The sequence below is a fragment of the Leuresthes tenuis genome, unplaced genomic scaffold (assembly GCF_036924035.1).
Source record: "Leuresthes tenuis unplaced genomic scaffold, fLeuTen1.0.hap1 SCAF_11, whole genome shotgun sequence".
NCBI lineage: Eukaryota > Metazoa > Chordata > Actinopteri > Atheriniformes > Atherinopsidae > Leuresthes > Leuresthes tenuis.
This window is the reverse complement of record NW_027325365.1, coordinates 2,850,870-2,878,174: the sequence shown is the minus strand read 5'-3', so window position 1 is coordinate 2,878,174 and position 27,305 is coordinate 2,850,870. Positions and strand designations below refer to the sequence as shown.

The window sequence follows — 27,305 nt, the reverse complement described above, 5'->3', positions numbered from 1 at the left end:
GTAAAAGTTTAACCACCTGTTCTTTTGGGGATCGCACACATTAGCATTACCTGTTTCAGATTTATATCTCACCTTAAAGAAATAAATCCGGCCATGAAACATGTTCACGTGTATCTGAAGTAATGTTTGAAGACTCCAAACTTTGATCTTTTTTCTGTTCAAATGATCAAAACCTCATTCACCACATTTCCCTGTTTTATTTAGTTGCTTTTGAGGGGAAAAAATACGACATCTTTGACATATATTTGCTTTAGTAAGGTTTAAACTTTTTTATTTAATGTCACACTGTCCTTCTCAGCTAGTTGAGTTCACTCATGTGTCCATAAATGTTTAAAGTTGTGTTTCCGTCTGATTGTTTTTGTGGAAACTTGAACTTTTTCCATGAATCTGTGAAGCTTCACTCAATACTTCAGCTTCAAAGCTGAAACATTTTCAGAATCAGTGTGTTTTTATCATTTAAATAATAAAATGGAGACATTTTATCCACAATATGTACAATAAACTCTTTCATTCTCTCATTTCCCTGGATGGAACAACCCTAAAAGTCTCCATTTATAAAGTACTTAATGCATAATTAATTACTCGTGTTATACATCAGTTATAATCCGGTCATAATAGAGAACTTTCTGGTTACCACATTCCCTTTAAACTGTCCTTTAGATTCACCACATTTGGACAAAAACAGCAAAAAACTCTCAACAAAAAGCAATTTATTGATTGTTCAGTGACATTTACAACTATTAAAACTATTTAAACACATTTGCGATCAAACACAGAGTTCAACAAGCTGTAAAACTATCTAAAATCTAAAATATCAGGAATGACAAGAAAAAAAAACAGTGTAACAGCAGAAAATAACATTTTTAATAACTCGACTCTTTCTTTTCTGTGGAAATACACTTAAAAAGTTGGCAAACCATGAATATGTTGAGAGTTTCCTGCTTTCTCGCCATTATAAAAAACTTAAAGCCGTAATTCAAACAAAGAATCAGAAAAAGGCACCTTGGAAATATGAATTTGAGCTCTGGGGGATAAGTAATGATGGCTTTTCACATCTAAATAGCTGATTGATGAAGAACATAATTAAATTCTGTATCATCTGTCGATGACAATATATGCCAGCTTCAGTTTCTCAGTGTTGACTAATCATATTCATGCCTGTTGTTCATTTGGCATGTTCTTTAATCATCACGCTAACTAAATATTTTTTATTGGAAAAACTGGATTTATTGACATTATAAACCAGATTTAAGCCTCAATAAATTACAAATGATTTATATCATTAACAAACGTGACGATGAATTGAAAATATGTAAAACAATCCAGAAAAAGTTCAAATATAGGAAAATGTTCTAAATAATATGCTCAAAAAAGGAGCTTTTGTTGTACTTAATCTGTTATGTAATAAAGTTTTTTTTTTATTAATTATTAATTACAGGTGATGACGCCTTTATACATGTTTCTAAATCAAATTGTGATACCAAATGAATCATTAATGACACACAGCAGATTAATTTAAAAAATGAGCTGCCCTCGTTCACCCCGTCCCCCTCCTCCACCGACACGGCTCCGGCGCGTCCGCTCTGCGCATGCGCCCCGCTTCTACAGGAGCACAGTTTCGGCCTGTTCCGCTCCCACTCGGTCATTTTCGCCTCTTTGTTTTACTGATAGTGGATTTAACTCGGATTCAACCCAACATCCAGCGGACTGTGCGGCTCGCAAACAGGTTAGTTCGTCTACTTACACTTGTGAGCGTGTCCCCGTCCTCGGCGGCTCTGTCACCGGTCTACGGTACCGGTCCGCTCCCCCTCCTCCTCATTTTTCGCCAGTCTCTTTCCGCTTGGTGCTACGGTGCATGCTGTACGTGTTGTTTAATGTGTCTGTGTGGTGGTGTATGGCGGCGCCGGGCCCTGCAGTTGCACACCGGGGATGTGGGGGGGTTTTAAGGGGAAAAGTGTGCTGTAAAGGCGGCTTTAACGCTAGCCGGGGTGCACACGGTTAGCCGCACCGGAGAGGAGGCTCCTGGCTGTCTCGTCATGTGCAAACGCTGTTGTTCCTCTCTGCCAAACACCAGTTCTTGTTCCCCATTGAGATGGAATGTTCTTGAAAGCTCCTGCTCCACCATTAGAGGCTAACCTCTTCCTCCTGCCGTCCAAAGTTCAGCATGTGTGCGTGGAGCAGCTTCGTGGGGCTCGGATTGAATCAAGACTCAAAGTTGGTGCATATTCTTGTGTTCTGGGTGGATGTCGCCCCACGCCAGACTGCTGCTGCTGCTGCTGCGGTGACATTGTGGGGCGAAAAGCGTGCAGAGAGCAGCCAACAAGTCTGTGCAGTTTGCTGGGAGGAAATGCAGATAGAATATCACCTCCACACACTCAATTCAGCCTCTAAATTCAAGGATTTCCGCAACTTTTTCACGCAGCCCGTGGAGCACGCTGTGGGTGATCCGCAGGTCAAAAGAGAGGAGTGACAAGGTTGAAAGTGGGACACATTTAGCCTCCAGTCCACTTTTAGCAGGTATAATGCTTCCACTCTGTGGTTTTCAGCTTTTAATCTGAGTTTTCTGTGTCTTTTTCCCAAATCTGGAACTTGGTGTTGATCTTTTCTGCTTTAATAATGGAATGAATAAAAAAATAAATGTTTAAATTTCTTGAAATCTCCCCAGAAAGTGTGAATCTTTGTGTTTTTCCTCCATTCTGGTTCACATATTTCCATCTGTAGAGAGAAAACTAGCTTTTAAGGGTTGAAACAGACAGAAATCGTACCAATTGGGGGGGTTTCAGACATCCTCAGACTCGGACCTTCTTGGATGATGTAAAAGTTGTTAACCACATCCTGTTTCTACTGTATGGCATCAGGAAACACCCACTCTACGCATTTTGCCTCTTGTCACTTGTGAATTTACTTCCAGTTGACATTCATGCAGCAGACGCCTCTTCGGGGGCAGCGTGGGGCTCAAAGCTGGGTTTGACTCGTGGAGTTGGGGCTCAAACTAGCAGCCTTTTGATTAACTTATGTGAGAGTTACAGCTTTCTCTTTAAAACGCGCCGCGCTGCCGTGGAAACGCCACGTTTAGTGTCACGTTGATCCCATTTTTGACAAAGATATAGATTAAAAATGGCCGGACGGATGGATGAAGAGGCCTTTTTGTGCATTTCAGCCGATCCTGAGACGCACCGGTTCTACTTTTCCATCATGTGCCAAATCTGGAGCTTCTAAGCGTTTCTTTTCCTCTCAAACAGAAACTTTGAGGACACGTCCAGTTAGGAGTTTTGGTCCATCCTGGTGAGATTCTCTGTTCACAGTCCGCCTAACAAAGCCGTGGTTACGGTCACATCCTGAATGAACAGCTTGTCAGAGGCTTGTGAGATGGATAAAGGAGTCAGAGTAGAGTCAGAGGAGGTCCTGTTGCTCACAGATGAAGAGACCGAACCGTAATGAGCGTTTATAGGTGGTTCTGTGGTGCGTTCAGGGACCCTCCGCCTGCTTGTTTGTTGTCCTTGTCACAGATGAAGAGACCAAACCGTAATGAGCGTTTATAGGTGGTTCTGTGGTGCGTTCAGGGACCCTCCGCCTGCTTGTTTGTTGTCCTTGTCACAGATGAAGAGACCGAACCGTAATGAGGGTTTATAGGTGGTTCTGTGGTGCGTTCAGGGACCCTCCGCCTGCTTGTTTGTTGTCCTTGTCACAGATGAAGAGACCGAACCGTAATGAGGGTTTATAGGTGGTTCTGTGGTGCGTTCAGGGACCCTCGGCCTGCTTGTTTGTTGTCCTTGTCACAGATGAAGAGACCGAACCGTAATGAGGGTTTATAGGTGGTTCTGTGGTGCGTTCAGGGACCCTCCGCCTGCTTGTTTGTTGTCACAGATGAAGAGACCGAACCGTAATGAGCGTTTATAGGTGGTTCTGTGGTGCGTTCAGGGACCCTCCGCCTGCTTGTTTGTTGTCCTTGTCACAGATGAAGAGACCGAACCGTAATGAGCGTTTATAGGTGGTTCTGTGGTGCGTTCAGGGACCCTCCGCCTGCTTGTTTGTTGTCCTTGTCACAGATGAAGAGACCGAACCGTAATGAGCGTTTATAGGTGGTTCTGTGGTGCGTTCAGGGACCCTCGGCCTGCTTGTTTGTTGTCCTTGTCACAGATGAAGAGACCGAACCGTAATGAGCGTTTATAGGTGGTTCTGTGGTGCGTTCAGGGACCCTCCGCCTACTTGTTTGTTGTCCTTGTCACAGATGAAGAGACCGAACCGTAATGAGCGTTTATAGGTGGGTCTGTGGTGCGTTCAGGGACCCTTCGCCTGCTTGTTTGTTGTCCTTGTCACCGATGAAGAGACCGAACCGTAATGAGCGTTTATAGGTGGTTCTGTGGTGCGTTCAGGGACCCTCGGCCTGCTTGTTTGTTGTCCTTGTCACAGATGAAGAGACCGAACCGTAATGAGCGTTTATAGGTGGTTCTGTGGTGCGTTCAGGGACCCTCCGCCTGCTTGTTTGTTGTCCTTGTCACAGATGAAGAGACCGAACCGTAATGAGCGTTTATAGGTGGGTCTGTGGTGCGTTCAGGGACCCTCCGCCTGCTTGTTTGTTGTCCTTGTCACAGATGAAGAGCCCGAACCGTAATGAGCGTTTATAGGTGGGTCTGTGGTGCGTTCAGGGACCCTCCGCCTGCTTGTTTGTTGTCCTTTAAGGTTCAGATGTTGGCGTTCACTCTCAGAACGACTGGCTCTAACAGAGCAGTCGCACCAGAGGCTGTTTTAATCAGACCAAACCTGCGCTGTGTGAACACTCTTTGTACAGAAACCGCTTTGACTTTTAGCCCAAAGCTTCAGAACTCTTTTGATGTCGACGCTGCTGTTCAGTGCAAAGCGGCGGCCGCCACGCTGAGCCTTTTGTTGCAGGAGTCTCACCAGTCTTTAAAGCTGCATGTTGACAGAATGTGAGCCCGTTGTAGTTGTTGGAAGCACTCGACTCGCATGTTGCCTGCTGATGAATTAATGAGTGATTATGAAAGTGTGCCGGTGTTTTCTCTGCGTTTCAGAGCTCCAGCAGCCTTGGATCTGGGACTGTTTGAACAGCAGAGCCGCTCTCTGACTCGTTACATCAGAGGGGAACGAGATGTAACGCTGGCAGAGTCTTAATGATCCGGCGTGCTCTCGCTCCTCTTTGCTTTCTTTGGAAACTTTTATCGCGCCAGAATCAGACACACTGGCAGTCTCAGCCTTTAATTCGGCTGTAATTCACCTGAGACTGACTTCACCGTGGCTGTTTTTAAAGCTGCTCTTTGACAGCTGTGCGTCACTCTGCTTGCACTTTGTGGTTCCTTTTGATGACCCACTCTCTGAGAATCAACTTTCCAGAGTCAGATCTGTGCAAACCTTGCAGGGAAACCCCAGATTACCCACAAACAACCTGCCTCTGACCTGAAATCTAACATCTGAATCATCCTTTTCAATCTTCTAGTGAGATTTCTGCACTTTAATCATACAAAATGACTAAAAGAGCTCAATCTTGACCCTTTTACCCCCAAAACATGAACATTTGCCTCTTTAAGCGATGTGAATGGTCCCATATGGCACTTTCTGAAACTGTCAGCCCATGACAGGCCGACAGGATATGGCCTCTTAGGGCTCAACACTGCTTGTTAATGAGAAAACTCAATAGAATTGGAGGCACCAGAAGATGCATTTGTCTTTTTCTTGGACAGGAAATTAAATCAGGCAGCTCCTTAAATGAGCCGCTGAGCAACTGGAGACAACAAGCCTCCGTCCGCGGAGCGGCTCGCATCCTCGGCCCGACTTTCCTCCGAGGGAAATGGATTTTAGAGGGAAAACTGGAGGGAAAGGACAGAGCTGGAGCAGCTTTGAGCTGTTAAAAAGTTAGTGATGGCGGAAGAAGAGGCTGGTTTGGAGGATGTTGGGAAGCAGCTCGGCACCAATCAGCGGCTCTCTCCACTTTCTGTCACTTTCTTGGTGAAATACCTCGGTTTATTTTCTACCTGCAGCTTTTCTCTTGCTAATGTGTCGATGCTGTGCTTGAATTTAAATGAGTGGGGAGGAGGGGGGGCTGCTTTTTTCATGCAGCACTATTGTTCGTCCCGCTCACACCACCATCAAACTGTGAGAAAGAGGCAGAAAGCTGCTTTTTCACGTGTTGCTGAGGCTCGCCGTCACATGCTCATTCAAGCTTCTGACGGGCCTCGAACGCTCCTGATTGGGCTGACTTTTCAGGGCACTGAGAGTCGGCCGCTTTCGAGCTTTCTCTTTATTTAAAGGAGGTGAAATGCTGCAACAAAATGGCAGAAGGGATAAATGTCAGAACATAAAAGAAGCTTTCAGAGCCGGCCGGACTTTACCCATCAAGACCAAAAGTAAGGAAGAGAAGTTCTTCCTTTTTGGCCCCGTTTGGACCTGCTGGACGTGTTCGGGACGATCCGGGGGCCCTAAACTGGCAGGAAAGCAGGCCCCTGTGTGCTGAAGAGCGTTCATTTTGTGCTCAGCATCAGTTCTGGTCCATTTTTCACCTCTGATACCCTGGTTCTGTCTTATTGGACTGAGACGGAGGTTTTAGCCTCACAGCAGAATTAAAAAAGTAACATGAAGAGAAAAACAAGGTGATGAATAAGAATCGAGCACCAGCAACATAGCAGTGATAAAGAAAGAGAAAGACGGGCTTCTGGCTGAACATCGGGTCACTTTGGATGAGACTTTACGATATTTTGGCTACATTTCCATCAGATGATCCGACTGGAAGCTCCTCTCTCATGTTCCCCTCAACTCTGAACTGGCTGAGATCTCATTGGCTGCCACATCTGCTTTAATTAGCCTCCCCACATGTGGAGGAGGCTCTTCTCCAGGCCTGGGGGGGGCGGCTGGAGCGCCACAGAATTAAACGGAGGCGTGTGACACGGCTGCTTTAATGCAGCGAACTGTGAGGACAAACCTTCCTTTGGTTCCTTTGGAAACGAAACATTTAGCCTCGGAGTCTTCTGCTGAAGCCTCGTCCTGAAAGTTTTCTGCGTGGTTTTTACCGTTTTCTCTGTTTCTGCGTTTAAAACCTCTGCAGAGGACACGCTGAGCGGGTTGGCGGCTCGCTCTGCGGCTGCAGCAGCTGTCTGAGATGGACGGCAGCGGCATCAGATGGTGGAGACGGGATCCAGATGTGCATCTACTGCCGCAGTTTTAAGGCTATAAGGCGCATTAAATGAAGCAAAACTCAGAAAAGTCCAACTTTACTCAACTCACTTGGTGTTGAGTTTGAAATCTGCTTCATCAGCATGTCTCTGAACAGGAGCGGGTAAAGAAAATGAATGGATGAATGCACACACCTTAATGTTGAAGCTCGTGACTACGGTGGCCCGTAATGCTCAATCCATCCAGCAGTGCAGCTTCGTAGCTTTCCAAGGCCGAGCTCAAACATTTTGACAGATTTTTGAGCGCCGTGTACCACATAAAATCTGTTCTAGGTCAGAAAGCACAACCAGAACTAATTAATGCATCAGGCGCACCGCATTTTAAGGCGATTTTTGAGCAAATTAAAGGATTTAAAGTGCGCCTTGTGGTCCGAAAAATACGGCTGATGCTCGGTTATGTTGCGATTTTCGACCTGGACCAAGCTCTGAAGAACAAGTCTTTGCTGCTGGCTGTGTGTGCTTTGGACTCCACATCACCCCCCCCACCGCCTCGCTTCACATTGATTTCTGCTGCAGTTTAACGACATAACTCCAGTTGTGAGGAGCAGAAACATTTGTAACTCCGCTTCAAAGATTCAGGCCAGGGTCCTTTAAACTGGGCAGGAAATAACTGGCTTTTCAGGGAATCTGCAGCTTTCAGTTGGATGGTTTCCAACAAAGCTCAGCTTTTTTGTCCTGTGGACAATCTTATGGTTTTATTCACATTACAAACACCGTGCTAAGTTTAAGTTCTTTCTCTGGGAAACTCCTGAAAATGAATGAAACGGCCGAAGTCTTCCTGAAGACATCAGAATTCAGGCGTTTAGGAGACGGGACGCTGAGGTTTTATTCTTTTATTTATGTCAGCGGCACTGAGGCAGAGGGATGCAACACTGTGGCTTATCTGGCCTGTTTTTCTTCTACTTTCACTACTGTTCTGTGCAAACATCTGATCAAACCTGTTGCCTTCAGGTCGTTCGTATGTTAATGCTTTCGTTGGCCTTTGTGCTGACGTGGGAAACAGCCGCTGTGGCCTGCAGACGGCTGCTTTCGGATCCTGTCGCTGACTTTCTCTGTGGCCTGAAAACCAGATGAAGGGAGATGTCGATGACTCGGTCTCAGACTTATCTGCCTCAGGAGCTTTGCAGCATGGTGGCTGAGTAATAAAGAGGAGCTGGGCGGCTTCCAGGCTCACTTGTTAGCTTAATGGAGACAGGAAAATGGTTTCCATTAGATGCTGGAAGCTGTGACGTAACTGCTGCAGGAGAATCATTAGCTGCTGCTGCTGCTGAGGGCGTTTTCTAACTTTGGGCAAACTTGCTTTCTCTATTGAAGGGTGCATTGTGTAGCCATCAGTCATACTGCATGCTTAGGAGGTGCCTGGAAGTGCTTTTTTCTTCCCCCACTGGTTAGTTTAGCATTAAAAATGCTCTAAAACACACGATGAATCAACCAGTGCTTTGCCTCCAGTGTTGTTTTGAAAAATAAGATCAATTTTTGTGATCAAGATGCAATACGAGCAGAATAATATTATATATATATATATAACTTAAAGCATCAAATCGAGTCTTTCTGACATGCAAACATTTAGAAATGAGCAGGTTTGTTACGTTTCTGGTGTGGAAGTGAAAAAAACCCAGCATTTTTTCCGTTTCTAATGGTTTGTAGCCCATTTCTAATGGAAAAATTGCTGTTTTTTCCATTGTTGATGGCACCTGATATCAGTTTTACCTTGGTTATGGTTTCAAGCAAACTGGGCTGAATCTTAAGAGTGGCGTGAAGACGCTGCAGACATCTGATTGGTCGGGGGGACTCCTCACCTGTGGCTGGAAGGTCTTTCCTTTGTTCTCTGATTTAAAAATAAAAAATGCACCAGCAGCTGGAGGTTTCTGAGAGAGAAGAGGTGCAGCACAAAGCTTGACCAGCTGATGCAAATAACAAACGTGGCCAACGTGAACACCCAAATAACGGATCTAAACCTGTTCGTTTCAGGTGTTGAACCAGGGCTGCAGCTTCGGTCGAGCAGCACGAGCCGCTCCACCTGCTGCTGGTCCTGCCGTTCTTCCAGAGGAGGTTGTTCTCTGTCTGTCTGGTTATTTTCTCAGAGGAAACACGGCCGTTTTTGGCATTTCAGGCTAATTTCAGGTAATTTTCTTAAAAAACGGAGACAGCTGCCAGTAACCTGAGCAGATTGGGGATATTTTAATGGATTAAACACAGAATTGGAGCAAACGAAGCTTTATTTTCATCACATAGAACTCAAATTTCAAAGGAGAAACCGCCTCTCTGAAGCTAAATCCAATTATTTTGCACAGTTCACATATCTGCGAGCACAGATTGCGAAACATAATACACGGACGTCCCATCTGTGCGTTTGGATGCCGACGCTCACAGACTGTGCCTGAGTTGTGAATCTGAGGGGCTGCTTATAGCTGACACATGGCTGCTTTTCCCTGCTGACCGGAGGTGAGCGCTGCAGTGCACGGCTGTCTGCTGAAGTCAGAGCTGGCTGCACATTCAGTGCAGTGTGGAGATCTGCTGCTACCTGCAGCAAAAGCACGGCTGTGAGAGTCGGCTCCCGCGAAACGCTCATCATTAACTTAAATTTGCATGTTTTTCAGGGAGTTTCAGAGCAGAGGAGGCCCAGGAAGGCAGCTTTTTCGCCATATTCGCCCGGCCAAAGTGTTCTGGAAGCGAAAACATCCCCGTGTCGTATACTGTGAACCGAAATGAAAGTTTAATGTTGCCCAGCAGGCTGAAGCACGTCCACAACATTGTTTTTGTGCTTTTCATGAGCCCAGAACTTGCTTTTCGAGCAAGAAATCCCTCAAATTCAGCTGCTGCGGTGCTACTTTGGCCATTTGTATCTCAGCTTATGCCCAGCTGAGGGAAAGGCAGTTAACTGGTCTCTAAACGTGCAGCATGCCACCTTTCTTAGGTCTCACAGGCCCTCTTACAGTTCAGATATGACCCCAAACACCTGCTTCCCGTCTCTGAACTGAATGATTCGCATCGAGCCGAGCTGGGCAGATGCTTGGGAGGTTTTATTAACTCCTTTTCTTTTTAAATGGCACTCATACCTGTTTCTCAGTGGTCTGTCAGCCATTTGGTGAAACCTGGGTCAGTGAAGGTCTGTGAGTGACGCCCCTGCTTAGCGTCTCAGTTTAATGACCCCAGAAAGCTTCGGTAAATGAACATCGGGGAGGAACTAATTACTTGCTTGCCTTGTCTTTGGCTGAGCTTGTACAGTAAATGCGTAATAACTGTGTGTGACTCACACTGTGGCCTGTGGCCCACACTCTGTGGTTAAAACTGAGAAAAGCACCACGACAAACCCTCGGAACGGCTCACTGCATCCTCTTGGTTGGACCGCAGACTGTCTGGTGAATTTAAATGTTTTACTTTAGAAACGGGAACTTTAATGTGTTCTGTGATTCTCAGGCACCTTTTGCACAAAGAGCCAATCAGGATTTGAGTCCTAAAGCAGGGAGATTTCTCTGGAAGTTACACTTTGACTAATAGATGAGGAATCAGTCTGAGTTTGGAGAGTTTTTGAACCGAAGAATTACGATTTCGAGCGAAACAAAAAGGATTTTTGTGGAATATTTAGTGGATTTTTGTGGGATATTTCTCCCTTAATTCCTTAAACTCTTCCCCCTCCCGTTGTTTGAAGCAAAGGGATCTGTGCCGATGTCTCAGAGGATAGTTGCGTCCAGTCCTCCTGACACCAGCGTCTCTGGTGTGTTTATCACTGATGCCATGAGGCTGGGGGCTTTTAAGAGGCGCCCTTTGACCCGGGGAGCTTTGTTGTAGCTGGATGTGTGGTTTTTATCTGGTGTGAGACAGACGATGAGTCAGTTTCAGTGCTCAGGAGGTCAAATCTCTCAGAAAAACATCTGCGTTTACGTGTTAGATGTGGTGTGTTTTCTGTAGAATTCAGTTAATACGGCAGGTAAATCGGCTCATTAGATTAGATTAGATTAGATTCAACTTTATTGTCATTGCACAAAGTACTGAGACAAGGAAATGTAGTTAGCATCCAACCAGAAGTGCAAAACAGCAGTAAAAAAAAAACAAAATCATTGTTCAAACAGCTGATAAACTCCCTTCTGGCTGAAGGGAAGTGAGGAGTGATGCATAATCCCTCGTTGGGCACTGAATTACACATAAATACGGACACTGCAGCTAATGCTTTTAATTCTCACCTGCAACAAATGATCCAAAGCAGTGCTGGGCTGCAGCAAAGCGCTGGTTCTGTAGGAGCCGTGAGTCAGAGGCGGCCACCGGTGATGCAGGGCGCCTGCTTGTATCGTGGGGTTGCTGCACGGGAAAGTTCCCCAAAGTCCAAGCGTTCCCCGGGCATTAAAGCGGGCCTCCAGCTGAGCCGGCACCGGTCACATGATGCAGATGTGACGCATCATATTTCACTGACGTTGGTTTAAAATGACTTGAAAGCAAAGCTGTCGGTGGTTAAATGCTCGTCACCTCGGCTCCTCCTCTCTGTTCTCACCTGATCTGTTCGTGATATCTGAGGTCAGGATGTGGAGCAAAGGTTCGAAGCTCGGCTTTTATTTACCTGAAATCACAGGAAGTGAATGAAGACCAGGAAGCTCCAGGCGTCGCAGCTCACACTCATTTGCAGCTTTTAAAATGTGCGTTCTCTTCATATGATGCCGGTATGTTAAACAAAGGTGGGGTTCCGCTTTCTTTCTGCATTTGATTTGATTTTATGGGTTAAAAGGTGAGGCTGACCCCGAGCTGCAGCCCTGCTTTAAAAACCATTTCCAAAACTTATTGAACTGTTCGCATCATCGTGATCCTCGCTTCTGTAAAACATCCTTTTCACGACAGGAGGGAAAGATCTTCAGGGAAATAAAAGGCTTGGTTCAGAGGATACAGCTTAAGGCTTCCCAGGTGATCGATCCAAGCTTTCTCCATCAGATTTATTAATCCCCACAGCAGCCGTGGAAGCAGGACAAGCACCGAGGACGTCTGTGAACTGCTGCTGCTCATCTGCACAGCTCCAGCTGCAGCTCCAGCTGCAAACCGCCCGGCTCCAGCTGCAAACCGCGCGGCTCCAGCTGCAAACCGTGCGGCTCCAGCTGCAAACCGTGCGGCTCCAGCTGCAAACCGCGCAGCTCCAGCTGCAAACCGCACCGCTCCAGCTGCAAACCGCGCAGCTCCAGCTGCAAACCGCCTGGCTCCAGCTGCAAACCGCGCGGCCCCAGCTGCTCCTCTGCACCGCTCCAGCTGCAAACCGCCCGGCTCCAGCTGCAAACCGCGCAGCTCCAGCTGCAAACCGCACCGACCCAGCTGCAAACCGCACCGACCCAGCTGCAAACCGCACGGCTCCAGCTGCAAACCGCGCAGCTCCAGCTGCAAACAGCACGGCTCCAGCTGCAAACCGCGCAGCTCCAGCTGCAAACCGCACGGCTCCAGCTGCAAACCGCGCAGCTCCAGCTGCAAACCGCACGGCTCCAGCTGCAAACCGCACGGCTCCAGCTGCAAACCGCACCGACCCAGCTGCAAACCGCACGGCTCCAGCTGCAAACCGCGCAGCTCCAGCTGCAAACCGCGCAGCTCCAGCTGCAAACCGCACGGCTCCAGCTGCAAACCGCACCGACCCAGCTGCTAAAAGGCTTGGTTCAGAGGATACAGCTTAAGGCTTCCCAGGTGATCGATCCAAGCTTTCTCCATCAGATTTATTAATCCCCACAGCAGCCGTGGAAGCAGGACAAGCACCGAGGACGTCTGTGAACTGCTGCTGCTCATCTGCACAGCTCCAGCTGCAGCTCCAGCTGCAAACCGCACAGCTCCAGCTGCAAACCGCGCAGCTCCAGCTGCAAACAGCACGGCTCCAGCTGCAAACCGCGCGGCTCCAGCTGCAAACCGCACAGCTCCAGCTGCAAACCCCACGGCTCCAGCTGCAAACCGCGCAGCTCCAGCTGCAAACCGCGCAGCTCCAGCTGCAAACAGCACGGCTCCAGCTGCAAACCGCGCGGCTCCAGCTGCAAACCGCGCGGCTCCAGCTGCAAACCGCACAGCTCCAGCTGCAAACCGCGCGGCTCCAGCTGCAAACCGCGCGGCTCCAGCTGCAAACCGCGCGGCTCCAGCTGCAAACCGCACAGCTCCAGCTGCAAACCGCGCGGCTCCAGCTGCAAACCGCCCGGCTCCAGCTGCAAACCGCGCGGCTCCAGCTGCAAACAGCACGGCTCCAGCTGCAAACCGCGCGGCTCCAGCTGCAAACCCGCGCGGCTCCAGCTGCAAACCGCACAGCTCCAGCTGCAAACCGCGCGGCTCCAGCTGCAAACCGCGCGGCTCCAGCTGCAAACCGCACGGCTCCAGCTGCAAACCGCACAGCTCCAGCTGCAAACTGCAGGTGATGGTGGCTGTAAATGAGACGCTGGAGCAGAGCGAAGGTGACAGGAAATACAAACTCAGCACAGCCTGCTTTGGTAAATGAGTGACTGCGAGCTGAGGACACCCTGAGTCTGTTAAAGCGGCGCCTGCAGACGGCACCTTAAGTGATTTATGTTTATTTTTTGTCACTTGAGTCCAGTAGAAAAGAAAAGTGGAAGTTAATTATAAGCTCCTTTATTCTCCAACTCAGCCTGAACCCTCTGAGACCAGCTTTCTGTCATTTCTTTAAGGAGTCTTCAGGAATAGTTCTCCAGGCTTCTTGAAGGACATCCCAAAGCTCTTCTTTGGATGTGGGCTGCCTTTTGTTCCGTTCTCTGTCAGATGATCCCACACTGCTTCAATAATGTTGAGGTCCGGGCTCTGGGGAGGATTCATCCCTCCATAAGACCTGTTGCCACTGATTTTCAGTCCACTTCTTGTGTCATTTGGCACAGCTCAGCCTTTTCTCCCTGTTTCCCTTCCTTAAGAACGGCTTCTTGACAGCCACCCTTCCATGGAGACCATTTCTGATGAGGCTTGGGCCAACAGTAGATGGATCAGCTGAAGGTCCAGATGCATCTCTCAGGTCCTGTCAGGTCACAGCTGGATTTTTTCCTCTTTCTTAAGGACATCACTTTCAGATCCTGTTCATCTGCTGGAGATAGTTTTTTAGGCCTGACACTTCTTCTTTTGTCCTCCACTTGTCCAGTTTCCTCAAATGTTTTAAGGACACACTGCACACCATGCTGAGATATGCCAAGTTTTCAGCTAATAGCTCTTTGGGAATCACCTTGTTGCTGCAGAAATCCTATTTTCTGTCTGTCAAACTGTGTTTTCTTTGCTGTTTTTCATGGATGCAGCTAAAGAAATGGGATGACATATGTTAGTATCCAATAGTAACACTATCAGTCTTGTTCTTTCCTTCAGTCTGATAGAAACCAACCCTTTAATCTTGCTTTAATGCAGATTATTTTGAACACAACACGAGTTCAGAGCCTCAGGACAGCGACGCGGTTTATCATCAAACTCAAACTCTGATGGTTTCTGGGCTTTTTGTTTCTACTCATGAAATCCTTCCACAGATGCTTCAACATGAATTAACTTGAAACTAAGCTGAGGGACAGATATATTGATGAATCACCTCTTTCCAGGTCATCATCTCTTTATCAATGATCCATTTGCTCATCCGCTGATGACACTGAGTCAGCGCCTGTTACCTGTTGCTGCTGCAGGCTCCTTTCTCAGGGAGGTGGAGGCCTCCGTTGTGTTAATAAACCCAGATTTACAAATTAAAAATCAATGCAGGACTAAAAAAACAAGTGACAAAAAGATGTGAAGCTTTCCAGGAAAATGGTTCTTCTTCTTTCTAATTATTCCCAGAGAGCAGAGGATTGTGGGAGTTCCTCCTCTGCTGCACGCTGTTAATCCACCGGTGAAAATAAAGCGCCGGCCGCTGGTGGTCCTGAGGATGATTATCTGGGCCGAGAAGGTCATCTTTTCATCCCACAGGCTGGTTTACAGCTGCGTCTTTGAGCAGGAGAAGGAGCATCTCTCATTTCTCTGAGAACGCGTTGAAAAAAGGTCCAACAGGTCGATTAAGCTGCCATCAGATGTGTGACACCGTGGATTCTCATCGTTCAGCTGTCCTGCATTGCATAACAGCGCTGAGAGGGTAAATGTTATCTGACATATCACTTTGTGAAGCCCGTTGAGGAAAAACCGAGCTGTCTTGAGGCTTTTATTGATTGTTCTCTGCAGACCGGAGCGTTTTTACAGCTGCTTTGCTCATTATCCTCTCGTTTTCTCTGCTGCAGTCGGCGCTCTTTTTAGGAATAGATCGCCTTCATTGGAGTTAATTATTTGTAGTTTATCTCAGTTTACACACCATCGGCTCACTGAGGCCTAACTGGGACGGCTCATTTGATGGATTTGGAGTGAAAACCAGTGGAGTTCTGCTGGGTTATCGGAGAACGTCTGCAGCTGCTCGCTGTGGTTGATCCGGGGCGCCGCTGTTATCATGAGCTCAGCAGAGCAGGGAAGTCCACTCACGTGCATGTGTGAGTGTTAATGTATGAGCACACTTAACCTTGTGTGTCCTGTCATGAAACTGCATTACATTACATCCGTGTGTGGCCAGGTTTCCAGAAACCTGTTATTATGTCTCATTGTTAATCTGATCTAAACAGCCCTTTAACACCCATATTTATTCTATTCTACATGATATTTCTATAAATGTGTGTTGGTTTGTTACCTTCAACTCCAAATATGAAACAAAAGACCGGAGAATCTGAGTGTTTTGTCCTTTTTAGCATCTTTCTCGGCTTCGGTCTTTGCTTTGATATTGGAGTCTGGAGCCTGGTTGTCGGTAAAAACCAGTCGAATCGGCATCTTTAGGCCCAGCTGTGTGTATCTATCTTTCAACCAAAGGCAGTAGATGTTTTTAGCTCTGAACTGGCCAAGCTGCGGCCATGTTTTGTGTCTGTTGAAGCTGCGACAGCATCCAGGGAGTCACTCTTCTCCCATGTTCCTCAGGTCTCATAAAAGCCAAATGATTTGCAGACATTTACCCTCCTGGAGCGTTGGAAACCAGCACTGTCTGTCAGGCATGCTTCCTTTTTACTTTGCAGATAACCTCTGATATGAGCGGGGTTTCGGCGGCATGCAGACTCACAGCCACTCTCACATGCACCCCGCGTTGGCTCTGCAGCTCGAGCGTATTCAGCTGGAATTTAGCCGTTAATGCGGTCAGTTTTGGAGGCTTTTAGCTGCTTTGACAGTTTGAGGGGAAACGAGGAGAGCCGACATGTTTGAATGTCACAGGCCGTCACGAGCTGCTGTCAGGGCGTGTCCTCAGCCTGTTGGGGGTTCACTTTCCTCTGTCTCCACAGAGCCCGTAGCACAAAGAAGCTGCTGCCAGAGATGGTGTTTCTGCTGTATCCTTGCTAATACCCCCTCCAGGATCAATTGAAGCCATCCTGGCTGACTCACATGACTGGAAGTGGCGTATGTGATTAAAAACCCACACTGGTCCCCACTGTTAGTGCTGTTTCATCTGCACACGTGAGCCAAGCCTTCTGTAAATGTGTCCAATGCTGTTTCCACACACTTAAGTGCGCAGAATTGGTTTGTGGCGTTGAATTTAGCAAACAGGGGCTCCACATCCAGCCTGGTGGTTGTTTTGCTCGCTCCTCAGAGCGAAGCAGCTCCTGCGATCAATAACGGCGCCGCTCTGACCCAGTCGGACACTTTCTCAGGCGGAGGGGTGGGAAATGGATGCTTAGGTCATCGCTTTGGCCTCAGACCTGCAACATGGATGTGGGGTTGATAAATAATGGCTTTTTTGTTTGAGCTTTTTTGAGATAAGAAACCACCAGAAAACTCACTCTGGGACCGTTCTGGGCTGGGTTAATTTATCTGGCCTGGGTTAATTTATCCGGCCTGGGTCCATTTATCCGGCCTGGGTCCATTTATCTGGCCTGGGTCCAGTTATCTGACCTGGGTTCATTTATCTGGCCTGGGTCCATTTATCCGGCCTGGGTCCATTTATCCGGCCTGGGTCCAGTTATCTGACCTGGGTCCATTTATCCGGCCTGGGTCCAGTTATCCGACCTGGGTCCAGCTATCCGACCTGGGTCCAGTTATCCGACCTGGGTCCATTTATCCGACCTGGGTCCAGTTATCCGGCCTGGGTTCAGTTATCCAGCCTGGGTCCATTTATCCGGCCTGGGTCCATTTATCTGACCTGGGTTCATTTATCTGGCCTGGGTCCAGTTATCTGACCTGGGTTCATTTATCTGGCCTGGGTCCATTTATCCGGCCTGGGTCCAGTTATCTGACCTGGGTCCATTTATCCGACCTGGGTCCAGTTATCCGACCTGGGTCCAGCTATCCGACCTGGGTCCAGCTATCCGACCTGGGTCCAGCTATCCGGCCTGGGTCCATTTATCCGGCCTGGGTCCATTTATCCGACCTGGGTCCATTTATCCGGCCTGGGTCCATTTATCCGGCCTGGGTCCATTTATCCGACCTGGGTCCATTTATCCGGCCTGGGTCCATTTATCCGGCCTGGGTCCATTTATCCGACCTGGGTCCATTTATCCGACCTGGGTCCATTTATCCGACCTGGGTTCAGTTACCCGGTCTGGGTCCATTTATCCGGCCTGGGTTCAGTTACCCGGCCTGGGTTCAGTTATCCGGCCTGAGTCCATTTATCTGGCCTGGGTCCATTTATCCGACCTGGGTCCATTTATCCGACCTGGGTTCATTTATCCGGCCTGGGTCCATTTATCCGGCCTGGGTCCATTTATCCAGCCTGGGTCCATTTATCCGGCCTGGGTCCAGTTATCTGACCTGGGTTCATTTATCTGGCCTGGGTCCAGTTATCTGACCTGGGTTCAGTTATCCGACCTGGGTCCAGTTATCCGGCCTGGGTCCATTTATCCGGCCTGGGTCCATTTATCCGGCCTGGGTCCATTTATCCGACCTGGGTCCATTTATCCGACCTGGGTCCATTTATCCGGCCTGGGTCCATTTATCCGACCTGGGTCCATTTATCCGACCTGGGTTCAGTTACCCGGTCTGGGTCCATTTATCCGGCCTGGGTTCAGTTACCCGGCCTGGGTTCAGTTATCCGGCCTGAGTCCATTTATCTGGCCTGGGTCCATTTATCCGACCTGGGTCCATTTATCCGACCTGGGTTCATTTATCCGGCCTGGGTCCATTTATCCGGCCTGGGTCCATTTATCCAGCCTGGGTCCATTTATCCGGCCTGGGTCCAGTTATCTGACCTGGGTTCATTTATCTGGCCTGGGTCCAGTTATCTGACCTGGGTTCAGTTATCCGACCTGGGTCCAGTTATCCGGCCTGGGTCCATTTATCCGGCCTGGGTCCATTTATCCGACCTGGGTCCATTTATCCGACCTGGGTTCAGTTACCCGGCCTGGGTCCAGTTACCCGGCCTGGGTCCATTTATCCGACCTGGGTTCAGTTATCCGGCCTGGGTCCAGTTATCTGACCTGGGTTCAGTTATCCGACCTGGGTCCAGTTATCCGGCCTGGGTCCATTTATCCGGCCTGGGTCCATTTATCCGGCCTGGGTCCATTTATCCGACCTGGGTCCATTTATCCGACCTGGGTCCATTTATCCGACCTGGGTTCAGTTATCCGGCCTGGGTCCAGTTACCCGGCCTGGGTCCATTTATCCGACCTGGGTTCAGTTGTCCGACCTGGGTCCAGTTATCCGGCCTGGGTCCATTTATCCGGCCTGGGTCCATTTATCCGGCCTGGGTCCATTTATCCGACCTGGGTCCATTTATCCGACCTGGGTCCATTTATCCGGCCTGGGTCCATTTATCCGACCTGGGTCCATTTATCCGACCTGGGTTCAGTTATCCGGCCTGGGTTCAGTTACCCGGCCTGGGTCCATTTACCCGGCCTGGGTTCAGTTACCCGGCCTGGGTTCAGTTACCCGGCCTGGGTCCATTTATCCGACCTGGGTCCAGTTATCCGGCCTGGGTCCATTTATCCGGCCTGGGTCCATTTATCCGACCTGGGTTCAGTTACCCGGCCTGGGTCCATTTATCCGACCTGGGTTCAGTTACCCGGCCTGGGTCCAGTTATCCGGCCTGGGTCCAGTTATATGACCAAATCGAAGCTAACGGACCTTTCAGGGCTTTTCTGTGGTCTGGCCAACATGGAGGCTCCAGGTGGATCAAACTGTTTATCAGCAGCTGCAAAGCTTACTTTGGGCTCATGAAGTTTCCAACCAAACATCTAAAATATCGAAATAAATAAAGCAAAGATGACAGAGAATTTATTAGAAATCAAATGGGCAAAGAATTTAAATCAAAGCTAAGGTGTGGAGTGACTTTTTTTAGGCATAATCTGATATTTGTGAAACACTTCAGTGATAATGGAGCCGGACAGTCGGAGAGATGTTTCTGTTTCTGTATTCAGCAGAAGCTTTTATCCAAAGCGACTTAAAAATGAAGATATAACAGCTGTATAAAAAGCTAACAATAAGCTACATAGAAGGAACCCAGGAGTCCGACTCTGTCAGAGGGGACAGAGTAGAGATAGGGTGCAGGCATAGAAGGAAGTGCAGAAAGATAAAGTGCAGAGATAGAGGGGGGAGGGAAGTACAAGGTAAGTGCTGGGATAGGAGATGCTCTCTGAAGAGCTGGGTTTTCAGGAGCTTCTTGAAGATAGACAGGGACGCCCCTGTTCTGGTAGCGCTCGGTAGGTCATTCCACCATCGTGGGACGACACATGAACAGAGTTTGGATTGTCTTAGGCGTGGTGTAGGAGCTGCTAGACGACAATCCTGGGACCAACGGAGGGACCCAGTTGGGACAGAAGCCTTTGCAGGAGCCTTCAAGTAGATGGAGCCGCTCCATTAAGCTCTTTGTAGCTAACATCAGGGACTTGAACCTGATGCGGGCGGCTAAGGGCAGCCAGAGGAGCTCAATGAACAGAGGGGGGACGTGTTCTTTTAGGCTGATCCAAGACCAGACGCACCGCCGCGTTCTGGACCATCTGCAGAGGTTTCACAGGCTGGAGACCAGTTAGGAGACCAGTTAGGAAACCAGTTAGGAGACCAGCTAGGAGACCAGTTAGGAAACCAGTTAGGAAACCAGTTAGGAGAGCAGTTAGGAGACCAGTTAGGAAACCAGTTAGGAGACCAGTTAGGAGACCAGTTAGGAAACCAGGTAGGAAACCAGGTAGGAAACCAGTTAGGAGACCAGTTAGGAGACCAGTTAGGAGACCAGTTAGGAAACCAGTTAGGAGAGCAGTTAGGAGACCAGTTAGGAAACCAGTTAGGAGACCAGTTAGGAGACCAGTTAGGAGAGCAGTTAGGAGACCAGTTAGGAAACCAGTTAGGAAACCAGTTAGGAAAGAAGTTAGGAGACCAGTTAGGAAACCAGTTAGAAAACCAGTTAGGAGACCAGTTAGGAAACCAGTTAGGAGACCAGTTAGGAAACCAGTTAGGAAACCAGTTAGGAGACCGGTTAGGAGACCGGTTAGGAGACCGGTTAGGAGACCGGTTAGGAGACCGGTTAGGAAACCGGTTAGGAAACCAGTTAGGAGACCAGTTAGGAGACCAGTTAGGAAACCAGTGAGGAGACCAGTTAGGAGACCAGTTAGGAGACCAGTTAGGAAACCAGTTAGGAGACCAGTTAGGAAACCAGTTAGGAGACCAGTGAGGAGACCAGTTAGGAGACCAGTTAGGAAACCAGTTAGGAAACCAGTTAGGAGAGCAGTTAGGAGACCAGTTAGGAGAGCAGTTAGGAGACCAGTTAGGAAACCAGTTAGGAAACCAGTTAGGAGACCAGTTAGGAGACCAGTTAGGAGAGGAGTTAGGAAACCAGTTAGGAGACCAGTTAGGAGACCAGTTAGGAGACCAGGTAGGAAACCAGGTAGGAAACCAGTTAGGAGACCAGTTAGGAAACCAGTTAGGAAACCAGTTAGGAGACCAGTTAGGAGACCAGTTAGGAGACCAGGTAGGAAACCAGGTAGGAAACCAGTTAGGAGACCAGTTAGGAGACCAGTTAGGAAAGCAGTTAGGAGAGCAGTTAGGAAACCAGTTAGGAGACCAGTTAGGAAACCAGTTAGGAAACCAGTTAGGAGACCAGTTAGGAAACCGGTTAGGAGACCGGTTAGGAGACCGGTTAGGAAACCAGTTAGGAGACCAGTTAGGAGACCAGTTAGGAAACCAGTTAGGAGACCAGTTAGGAGACCAGTTAGGAAACCAGTTAGGAGACCAGTTAGGAAACCAGTTAGGAGACCAGTGAGGAGACCAGTTAGGAGACCAGTTAGGAGACCAGTTAGGAAACCGGTTAGGAGACCGGTTAGGAGACCAGTTAGGAAACCAGTTAGGAAACCAGTTAGGAGACCAGTTAGGAGACCAGTTAGGAAACCAGTTAGGAGACCAGTTAGGAAACCAGTTAGGAGACCAGTTAGGAGAGCAGTTAGGAAACCAGTTAGGAGACCAGTTAGGAAACCAGTTAGGAGACCAGTTAGGAGACCAGTTAGGAGAGCGGAGTCAAGGCAGGAGCTGGGGGGCATGTTGGGTCAGGTATGGTCTGATCTTTCTTATGTTTAGTAATGCAAAGCGGCACGAACGAGTAACCGAGGTAACGTGATCTTTGAAGGTTAGTCGGTCACCAATCATGACACCCAGGTTTCTAGCAACCTTTGATGGAGCAAAAGATGGGGAATTCCACCTCTGTTCATCCTCTTGGTTTAGTTTTACTGCTTTAGAAAATGCAACTTTTGCTTGAAGACTCGTGTGAATCCATATTTTCCCTTCATGTCTGATGATTTTAACGGTTTTTTGTTTCTTTTCCTGCTCTGAACAGTCGTGTAACCCGACAGGCTCTGAGCATCAGCTGCAGCTCTTTGGTCCTTCCTCTGGAGGCGGTTTATGCAGCCAGACGTTTCACTGCTGAAACAAAGTGGGGGAACCCAGATGAAAACAAGCTGTTGACTCGTGGTCTAGCTGCCTATCTGCTCTGTGTGATCAGACTTTCTCTGCTCACCCCCTCTCAGCCTGAAGTTAAGAGAGAGTTATCTTATCCTTGCTGAGCAGAACTTTTTGTTGTGTTGCTCCTCAGATATAGAAACACGCCCTCTTTTAAACTCCGTTTCCAGTTGAATTCAGATATTTAGGACCAGCAGATTCTGTTTTTAGGTTCTGCTTTTCCTGTGTTTTGTCTGACCTGTGAGACAAATTACACATTAGCTTCAATAACTCCTGTGCTGGCCATCACAAGCCCGGCCCAAAGCTGCATTATTCCAGTGTTGCTGGTTCTTGGCAGAGAGGACGGCCTCCTGGCCGGCTGCGGTCTGCTTCTCTTTAGATCGCCTCCATTGTCTGACTTATTTCCCCAGGCACCGAGTCCTGGCAGGGGGATTGAGGCCCATCAAACAGAATTAAGAGGGACAATAACTGTGTGTGTGAGGCGGTTGTGTGTGTTGGAGCACGAGGGCATTTCCATTTTTGTGTGCTTTCTGTGGATTTTGGTCCGCGTCTAAGTGTGTGAGTTTTGAAATGAAGCCAATGCTTCCACAACAAGCAGAGGCCTCTCCTCCTGGCTCCGTCCACTGATGCTTCACTGTCCGGCGCTCCAGCTGGCAGCCAATTTATACCGAATCCAAACACTCCAGGGCCCACAGGCGGGCCAACAGGGGCTCTTTGTGATGCCAGAGTGTGTGTGTCTGTCTCTGTTTGTACTTCCCCGCCACTGAGGCAGTTGTTCAGGGAATGATTGACTGCAAATGTTGTCAATCTCAAGACTTCGCTGGATTCCTAAAGCCCTGAAAATGAATCAGCAGAGCCACACAGCTGCTGTGCTGCCGGTGCTTTCGGCAGTAACAGGGGTGAAAGAGACGCAACAGACTGCTGTGGTTGTTCCTGGACATGTGTGTGGTGTGGGGGGGGGCAAAGAAATACGCACATTGATTAATCCTGACGATGGTGTCGAAGTTAAAGGGGAACTCCGGTATTTTTAAACCTTATTTCTGGCATGAAATACGTTCATCTACTCACTGAGAACAGTTTGGTGAAAGTCGGCGTCCTTCGGAAGATATTTAGATAACTGGAGATCCATATAACGGAGTGAACGGGGCTTAGAGGATGCAGCCTCTAAATAAGGCATTATCTGTCTTTATTTCACCAATACTTTAAGAAGAATGAATGAATGAACGTGTGCTATAGCTCTGTTAGCTGAATATTTCATTTGAGTGGACATTCCGGCCACATTTCAGGTTACATTCTCAACTACCGATGTGCTATGATGATATGTCCAAATCAGAAAATAACTCGGTCACGGTGAAGCTGACCTCAGACTGCTTCAGAGGTAATCGGACATTCTGATACTTTCACCTTTAAACTGCGAGGTCAAGATGTGAAAAGTTGTTTAAATGATCGAATTATTCATTTATTTTTCAAAAGGTTTTCCATTTTGGTGCAAATAATACTTTTACCATAATTTCTATCACTACAGTGTGCAGATTAAAGGGGAACTCCGGTATTTTTAAACCTTATTTCTGGCATGAAATACGTTCATCTACTCACAGAGAACAGTTTGGTGAAAGTTGGCGTCCTTCGGAAGATATTTAGATAACTGGAGATCCATATAACGGAGTGAACGGGGCTTAGAGGATGCAGCCTCTAAATAAGGCATTATCTGTCTTTATTTCACCAATACTTTAAGAAGAATGAATGAATGAACGTGTGCTATAGCTCTGTTAGCTCATAGCTGCCGTGTTATTATTGGCGGCTATCGGGGGGGTTATAGAGGGCTTTCTACACACTCGTCTACTGGGATGACGTCATCTGATAAATCTGATAAATATCCTGCCCTGTTGCACAAAACTATCAGCAGCAAACTCTGTGTGAAGTTAGCTGACTGTCACAGAGCACGGAGTGAATAAACTGTGCTGCAGGGGGGCGTGTGGATGAAGTGGTCCCAGTAGAGTGCCTGTGTAGAAATCCCTCCGTTAGCTCTCCTATAGCTGCAAGTAGCCACATAACAGCAGCTATGAGCTAACAGAGCTATAGCACACGTTCATTCATTCATTCTTCTTAAAGTATTGGTGAAATAAAGACAGATAACGCCTTATTTAGAGGCTGCATCCTCTAAGCCCCGTTCTCTCCGTTATATGGATCTCCAGTTATCTAAATATCTTCTGAAGGACGCCGACTTTCACAGAGCACCTGCAGGTGTAAAATTCCGAGTAAATAATGACCGAGTCACTTCATATTTAGTCATTATTTTATAGCTGAAATCTGCCAGCCACTTTGATCTTATACCCGATTCATTTTCCCACCTTGGTTCCACTTCGGTGAGCATCCATCCTACTAAGATGATTCATGAGTGTGTATTTACTCCCACAACTAAAGGAGGTGAATTTGCAGTGAGAGGAAGCTTGTCCTGCTCCGTATTCGCTGATCGACAAACAGCATTTGGTGTCAGAAATGTTCTTCCTGTGCTCCAGGCTGTGATCCACAACCAGCGGCGCCTAACTGCCTGATATTCTGTGCTAAGACAACTCAGCCTTGAACTATCAGGGGGGCCATGAGGCACGTCACAATTAACAATTAAATCATGTAATTATGGTTCCATAACCATCGAAGTTGTCTGAAAACAGCTGGGTGAAACTGACCAAATGTCCTGTTAAATATGTTTTTGAGCATTTGACGGCGGCGGGTTTTGGCCTTTAATGACATCATTTCCTCACCCACCTGCCCACCTGCCCTCTGCACGGGTCGTATCTGCCGCCGGCTGTTTGGTTCAGAAAGCCACATATCTGTGGTTGAATTTGAAATAACCCCGTTTAAAAATGGCGAAACTTGTGGTGAAGTTCACATCTGGCAGCTTTTTCTTTCACTTCCACACAGTTTGCTTTTTCTCACTTCTTTATAACTCGATATTGATTTGATCCAGTAGAGAAAACAGCAACAAGCTAATGCTGCTGGCTCTCATCCAGCGTCTCTCTGGAGGATGATTGTTTGCCGTTTTTACCCTGATGAATTAGCTGATTAGGAAAATAACCGACTGATTTAAAAGGGGAACTCCGGTATTTTTAAAGGTATTTTTAATGCTTTAAAGCAAATGTGGAGTTTTATCTTCTGAAAAGCTTTAAAAAAGGAAAGAAATGTGAATCAGACACTGGTCTGAAGCGATTAAACTCGGCTGCGTTGCTCGTGTAATTCAGAAGAAGTAAAATAAGTTTAATTTCTGCAAATATCTGGGATATTGTATCATACACCTGAAGATGCAAACCAGTCACTTGACTTTACTGACAGGAAACAGCTGGTGAGGCACATTATTTTAATTCTCCAGGTTGTTTCCATTCCCTGAAAGAGCAACAAGTCTTCTTAAAGGGGAACTCTGGTATTTTTAAACCTGGACCTTATTTCTGGCATGAAATACGTTCATCTACTCACCGAGAACAGTTTGGTGAAAGTCGGCGTCCTTCGGAAGATATTTAGATAACTGGAGATCCATATAACGGAGAGAACGGGGCTTAGAGGATGCAGCCTCTAAATAAGGCATTATCTGTCTTTATTTCACCAATACTTTAAGAAGAATGAATGAATGAACGTGTGCTATAGCTCTGTTAGCTCAGAGCTGCTGTGTTGTTGTTATTGGCGGCTATCGGGGGGGTTTATAGAGGGCTTTCTACACACTCGTCTACTGGGATGACGTAATCTGATAAATCTGATAAATATCCTGCCATGTTGCACAAAACTATCAGCAGCAAACTCTGTGTGAAGTTAGCCGACTGTCACAGAGCACGGAGTGAATAAACTGTGCTGCAGGGGGGCGTGTGGATGAAGTGGTCCCAGTAGAGTGCCTGTGTAGAAATCCTTCCGTTAGCTCTCCTATAGCTGCAAGTAGCCACATAACAGCAGCTATGAGCTAACAGAGCTATGAGCTAACAGAGCTATAGCACACGTTCATTCATTCATTCTTCTTCTGAATATCCCGGCGGGTGAATGATCTGATATCGGTTTAACTTTGATCCAGAGGTGGAGTTCTTCCTCCAGCTGTAAAACTGTGCTGCAGCACTTCATCAAACAAAGTCCTATTTATTTGAAGATGTAAAATCCTTTAGCGGTGCTGTGAATATGTCATGTGATCTGCTCGGTTTGCTGCCCTCAGAGGTCAAAGAGGTCGTCTAACCTTTCACTCTCCCAGAAAGTTGGACCACAGAAACCATCGAATTTCCCCTGCTCTGCTCTTTCTGCTCCTCAGAGGCAGCGACACTCGGCTCTGCTTTCAAGCTCCGTGCACAGGGAGCCAGAAATGAATTCAGCATTTAAAGCGTTTATCTATTTTTTTTAATCCTTTCACCCCAGATGCAGATAATTTTTGCTGTAACACTTTAAAGTTCACATTAAAGTCGTAACTAAAAGCAAAATGAATTTATAGGAGGAAAAAAAGCATTTCATCGGGTCGGATTGATTTCTGCGATTTATCGCAGTATTTTGGCAGTCTTATCAACGAGCATTTCCTGTTTTAGTGCATAAAAGCACTTTACAGAAGCCGTTATCCGTCTTTGTAGATAAAAACCAGAGCAACCGGCTTCACACGGAGGTGCTGGTGTTGTTGTGGCCGGACAGGTTTCAGTGGGAGGCAGCGGGATGACGAGCTCCTCGTGAGTCACCACAAAGAGGGAATTAATCACTCGTGAAAATGTTAATCTGCGACCTGTGCTAAACATTTTGAATGCATTTAGAGCTTCTTCTTCTTCTTTATTCACATGATTTAGGCCGGGTGCCCCTCCTGAAGCAGCCCTCACTGTTTATCCGGCACTGGAAACACACTGACTCGTGCCCCCCAGCGGCCGGGCGCTCACACTCGCACCAACGGACCGTTTAGAGTCACCAGTTAACCCGACATGCATGTTTTTGGGGGGTGTGAGGAGGCCGGAGCAAACCTGGGACCCTCTGCTGCTCACCACCACACACTTTTTGCAGCTTGTGTCTCTGCTCCGCTGCTTTCATTCTAAACATTGAGCTGAAACTCGTGTGGAATCATTTAATTAAAGAAGAGAAAGCAGACGTGGGTGAAAGCATGAATGTAATCACGGAGGTTAATTACTCATCTCTATCTGCGGGGCGACAGGCAACGAGATCTGGCAAATAACAGGGCGCTCTTTAAACTTTATCGGCGGCGGATGCTGGCAGCAGACATCCGGGAAAACACAAATTGTGAAGTATTACAGCGTTTTACTT

General features: G+C 47.6%; 2 protein-coding genes across 2 annotated transcripts in view; both read left to right on the top strand.

The window, feature by feature from the left end:
- The window catches only part of LOC140317674 (nuclear cap-binding protein subunit 1), a 189,229-nt gene that overhangs the window by 25,293 nt on the left and 136,631 nt on the right, over positions 1–27,305 (top strand). The gene's annotated exons all lie outside the window — the stretch shown is intronic.
- LOC140317672 (polycomb group RING finger protein 3) overlaps positions 1,598–27,305 on the top strand; it is a 74,205-nt gene continuing 48,497 nt past the window's right edge. The window contains exon 1 of the mRNA XM_072395149.1: positions 1,598–1,726. The gene's annotated coding sequence lies outside the window, so the exon portion shown is untranslated. The remainder of the gene's footprint in view (positions 1,727–27,305) is intronic.